Below are 5796 nucleotides of genomic sequence, written 5' to 3'. Positions count from 1 at the left end.
CTGAATTTATTCTAAAAATTAGGAAGAGACAGAACAGGAATGACACGTAGAGATTGGACCTAAAGAACCACAGCTAAGATGGCTTATTGAAGGAGAATGAAAGCGAGGCTCTTACCCTCTCCGATATTAAAACATATTAAAACCTTAAGATATTGACAGTAATTAAAACAACAGGCAAAGAGTTCAGATGCAGAACCACAGTTATATCAGAACTTAAAGGATGGAAGTGGCATTATAAATCAGTGGGGGAAGGGTTATCAAGTGGCATTTAGGAAACTAGCTCACATAGGAGAAACATACAATCACGGCTTGAGGCTGTTGCTTGGTTGGTACGTACTTGCCTCGCACGGTGAAGCGCTGGTTTGATCTGTAGCACAGGAACCTGGCACATACAGTGGCATATGTCTGTGATCCCAGCACCCGGGAGATAAAGTTAGAGGCCGCTGAAGCTACTTGAGGCCCTGTTTAAAACAAACAAGCAAACACAAGGGAAAAATGTAAGTGACAAAAATTAAAAATAAAACTAGACACAACTTGATATGGAATACGAAAGAGGCACTCGTGGTTTAAGATGAGTATAAAATATTAAAGAAAAATCGTAGAAGTAAATCAGCATAACAAAGTACAGGGATCTATCTGTTTGATCTAAGAAACTATTCAGACAAAATTTCAAAAGCAAAAGTCACCAAGCAAAGGTTTATCAATTTGACTGTATCAAAATTAGGAAATGTCTAATTAAAGAAACACATCACCGATAAGCTAAGACTGGTGGCAGCATAGGGGCAGACATTTGTTATCTCCTCTAAGAACTTATCATTTGTGTGTATGCCTGCGTGATATGTGTTTGTATGTGTATGGTGTGGGTATGTGTGAGTGTGGGCATGTGTGTGTTGGAAGAGGTCAAAGGACAACCCTTGGGAGTTCATTCCCTCCTTCCACCTTTAAATGTGCCCGCATGATGGAACTCAACTCACCAGGTTTGTGCATCAGGTGCATTTACCTTCTGGGCCATCCCCGGGGGCCCCTCTATCTGTAATAGCCAAAGGAATGAGGATTTGATGTGAAAAACCTGGAAGTGTCTTGGACATGTATGACTGAGAGGAAAGAGGAAAGAAACAGACGTTATATAAATAACATTCCCCAAAGCTGGCAGGTTGCCACATGTCATTTCTAGGGGTTTCAGGCACAGTGATGCAGAGCTGTGTAGTCTGGAAGTGGCCTTGTGGGTAGCAGTGACCAAGTGAGAGAAGCCAAAGATGACTGGACAGTCTATGAGTTTAAACTATGATCCATGGCAGGCCAGGCCTCTACCAGTGCCATGGTCTCTTCAGAGACATCTGCATAACTAACCACGGGATGGATGCTACCCCCACGAAATGAATGGGTCACGAACTTGGGTGAAGCAACTTCCTTTGGCGAAAGGCAATCCCCATAAAGGGATCTGTATCTTCAGTGTTTTCAGAGGCCAACACTCTGGGCAGCTGGAAACGTAAGTATCTAATTTCTAAGCAGGAACCTGAGCAGAGCACCCCACATCCACCATAACAGCTGTGAAGGGAGATTCATAAACCACAAGAAAAATGCAGATTAAAACACCAATGAGATGCTACTGTGTGCCTTTTTTATGGATAAAATAGGGAAAGAAGTATGATGCCAAGTGTGGCAGATGTGACTGCTCTTGTATGCTGCTGGAGAGAGGGAGGACTTGAGAGAAGTCTGCACTGGCAAGCATCCCGGAGAGCACTCTGGCCCAGTGAGTCACCTTGGGGAACACTCTGACCTGGTGAATCAAGTTCAGTAGAGCATACAGAACGTCCTCTATATATCTCCCCCCACCAGATTCTCATTCAGTTCCTCTGGAGACATCTGCAGTTATTCATGGTAGGAGTTAAAGGCTATCTCAGTTCCCCTCCCTAAGATTGAGTATTAAACGTGATATGATATTCATTACGTTATTGCTCAGGTGTTTCAGGGAATACTACAGAACTGAGGTCTGTAAATCATCGTAAATGGATTTTAGGAGCAGTAGGAAAAAAAAATAAACAAAGGGGGAAGTAAGAAACAATGAGATAGAACACATACACAAATCAGTACTACAAAGAAACTTGCAATAAAGCAAGTAAATAAATGGAGGCGTCATGCACACTTAAGAATTATTGTGGCTTGGACAAGAAAATAGAACTTTAGAATAGGGGGAAACAGGAATAAGGGTGTTTTAGAGGAACCAGTGATGCTTGTATTCTTGAACCAAGCAGCAGGATTAACTGAACTCTCTTCATTTGAATTGTAAAGAAGCAGAAGCATCAGCTACCTCATGAGCTGCAAGAGGGTAAGTTCAGACTCCCTCCTCCCTTCTCTCTCTGAGATTTCTCCTGAAAGGTCACGGGCTGAGTCATCTGAAAGTCACAGGGCCCTGCCACACACCACTTCTTGCTCTTACCTGTGAAGGAAATGACATCCACCTCCGATGTTCAGTGGGTGAAGAGCTTGGCACCTGCACAAAGGTTCATGCGGGTGGCTTTTCTCCAGGGAAGGATGCCTTCTCACTCTTTCCCTACCCTAAGACTAGTCCTACCTTTGATTCCCACCAGAACCACTGCTTTCGCTGAAATGCATCACCTCCAGTGCCGCTTGATCAAAGTCAGTTTGACAGAGAGAGGAAACAACCAACTCAGAGCAGTATCTTAGAGCTTGCCCTCCTAAAAGAGAGAGCTGCACATGATGGGTTGTATCTAATGAAAGGGGCTTACTGACATGTTGCCTCTGTTAGGACCCTATACTGATGGAGGATGGGTGAGGTGCCTCCTCTGCCTGAGTGGATCCCATATGATACAGTAGTTGCAGAGAAATGGCAGCGTAATGAGACTTGCCAAATACTCTTGGGTTCCATTCCTCCATTGCCTGTTGCAAGCCCAAAGCTGAGCATGACGTCTCTGACCCCTATTCAGGGTCAGGTTACAGTCCAAAGTGTGGAATATAGATTAAAATCCAGAGAAACAGAGGAAAGCTGATCTGGGAGGGAGAGCTGGAACTCACTCTGGCCACACACACTGCTTTAACTCTCCTGGCCTGCATTAGATCCTTAGTCCCATTTGATCCTTACCTTTTCTCAGTTTTCTCCAGTGCTGAATTCCACAAGGATCTCTACAATCAAGAGAATACCTAGGAAAAATGAGAATCCCAGGATATATGGTAAAGGAGGCCCCTTTGGGTATCACGTTTTATTGTGTTTTCCTTTTGGATCAAGAAAGAAAATTTCCATGGTTATTTCTGGAGATCTCAAGGCAAGATGGTAGTCTAGTTGGGATATGAAGTGTCACCTCAAGAGGCTCTTGTGCTGGGAGCGTGGTGCCAGCCTACCGTGCTGCTTAGGGAAAGGTGCTGGGAACCTTGGGAGGCAGGCTAAAGGAGGTAGATGACTGGTGGTGGGTCCTTTGGGGCTGTGTCTTGCCCTGACCTGACTTCCTCTGGAATCCTATAGTCACTGTGTCTTAGCTGCCATGTTATAAAGTGTTCTGCTGCGTCACATCCACCCTCCATGAAGGACTGATGTCTTAGAAACTGTGATGATGGGGGAGGTCCTTCTGTGTATATGTTTCTCTTAGTGGTTGATGAATACAACACTGTTTAGCCAATAGCCAATAGAGGTAGAAAGATAGGCAGGACTAAGAGATGAGGAGAATTCTGGGAAAGGTAGGCAGAGAGGCCCAGAGAAAGTTACCATGCAGCTAAGGAAGGAGTAACAGGTCTGGACCTTTCTCTAGCAAGATAAGACTACATGGAAATACTTAGATTAACAGAAATGGGTTAATAATTAAGACAGAGCTAGCCAATAAGAAGCCCTGACATCGGCCAACAGTTTAATAATTAATGTATGTGTTCATTTGGGACTGAAGCAACAGGACCTGAAGGGACAAGAAAATCCAGCAACACTGTGAGCCAAAATAACTTTTCCTCCATTACATTGTGTCTTATCCAGGTGGTCAAGAAAATAATGGACCTTGTTTAAAGCTTTGCAAGTCCACCAATCAGCTAGTGAATGGGCATATCTCTGCAAGAATTGATTCCCTTCCCCACAACCTTTCCCCTTCTCTCTTAATGCTATAATTGGAAATCATGATAGGACCCAGGAGATCTGGCCACCGCTCCAGCTCAGACTTCTTTTTATTGAGTAATCAGTCTTAAGCAAGGCAACCTTTTCCTCCCAGTCCTCTGCCTCATTGTCTATACTTCTGCATGCTTAGAAATGGAGTTATAAAATCTGTCTTGGGGTGCCTAGATCAGTCTTCATGCCTTTTTCTCTAGCCTTTGGGGTAGGAAAAACTATTTTTTTAATGGAAGTATTTTTTGTTTCGAAACCAGAACATTTATTTTATGACTGACTGAAATCCTCAAGATGAGCTGGATGCTGCAACAGCTGCCCTCTTGGGTTTAGGTGTTGTCCCTTCACGGAATCCATGTCTGAATCTTCGATAGACAATCTTTAGGTGCCTCACACGCCCAGTCCCGGTAGTGTTTCACCTCTTAGCCTTGGCACTCCTGTTATACTTTCTCTTGGGCTTGGCAGGGCAGCCACATTTGCCACAGGTGGACTTCTGAAGGTGGTAGGCCTTGGAGCCACAGCGGCGGCACAACGTGTGCGTCTTATTGCGACGCTTTCCAAAGGATGACGTTCCTTTCGTCATCTTGCTTCTGCTGCCGAGGCCAAAGAGACCGGAAGAGCTGGAAGTATTTTTTTTTTTAAATAGAAAAATATAAGAAGAAGTAATACCATGATTCAGGAAAGGCCTGTTAGCATTAAAAAGACAGGGGAGTAAGCACATAATTAAAGAAAAACAGACTTGATCTGAAAACACACCAAATGGAAATGGAAATCCACCCTGTCCCCCTTCCTCTTTCTTAGTAAGAACACACCCAAGTAGAGAGCTTCTACAAGTGAGACTGTGTCTCCTAGGAATGTCGAAGGCCACGCCCATAAAATCTCACGACATGGATGCCCAAACATGACCTGAACAAGGGTGACACCAGTAGGATGCTAAAGTGGATGGGAGAAAGCTTAGAGGTCTCAGCCCCACACAATGAACTCCAGACAAGTAAGGAATGCTGAGAGTAGAAGAAATAGTCTCCCCAGGGAAGGGCACACCAGCCGCTTATCCAATGCCAGTGGTCATCCCTGGAAACACACACAAGGAACAGTTTACAGATGGAGAGGATTGTATTTACCCATTTGGGAATGTATGTATATACGTATATGTATGTTAGAACAATTAATAAAAGAAAGGAGACCATGAATTTGAAAAACAGCAAGGAGGGCGTATGACAGGATTGGGAAGTAGAAAAGGAAAGGGGGAAATGATGAAATTATATTGTAATCTTAAGAGATATATAAGAAAGAAAAAAGAAAAATCCCACGTAGGAAAAGTATGCATACAGATTTACATATAATCTTTTTTAAAGTATGCAAAAGTCATCATGCTGTAAATAGTATTTTTGAACTTTTCCTGTTTAACTGAATATCATATATATGTATGTGTATAAAAGTCTACTTAAGTCATTTAACAGCTAAGTAATAGTTCATTGAATGGACGTACAATTCATGCCAGATGGTTTTGCATTTTTTTTTCTTCTTTTATGAACACTAACGTGTCCCCTTGCCCCTGGAATTCCTCCTGAGAGCCAGGCTTCGCCAAGAGCTTCAATTTAGGTCCCAACCAGACAAAGATGTTCCCACACCATCAAATGTGCAGGGCAAAAATCATTATGAAATGGTCACGAGAAATGTATTTACTTGATTCC

General features: G+C 43.3%; 1 pseudogene; it reads right to left on the bottom strand.

Annotated features, from left to right (window-relative positions):
* Positions 1 to 4363: 4363 nt before the first annotated feature.
* On the bottom strand, positions 4364 to 4720 carry LOC127227064 (60S ribosomal protein L37-like; annotated as a pseudogene).
* Positions 4721 to 5796: the final 1076 nt, after the last annotated feature.

Source organism: Phodopus roborovskii, unplaced genomic scaffold, assembly GCF_943737965.1.
Source record: "Phodopus roborovskii unplaced genomic scaffold, PHOROB, whole genome shotgun sequence".
Lineage (NCBI taxonomy): Eukaryota > Metazoa > Chordata > Mammalia > Rodentia > Cricetidae > Phodopus > Phodopus roborovskii.
The sequence above is the reverse complement of the archived record's forward strand: the minus strand, read 5'-3'. Positions and strand labels throughout refer to the sequence as shown.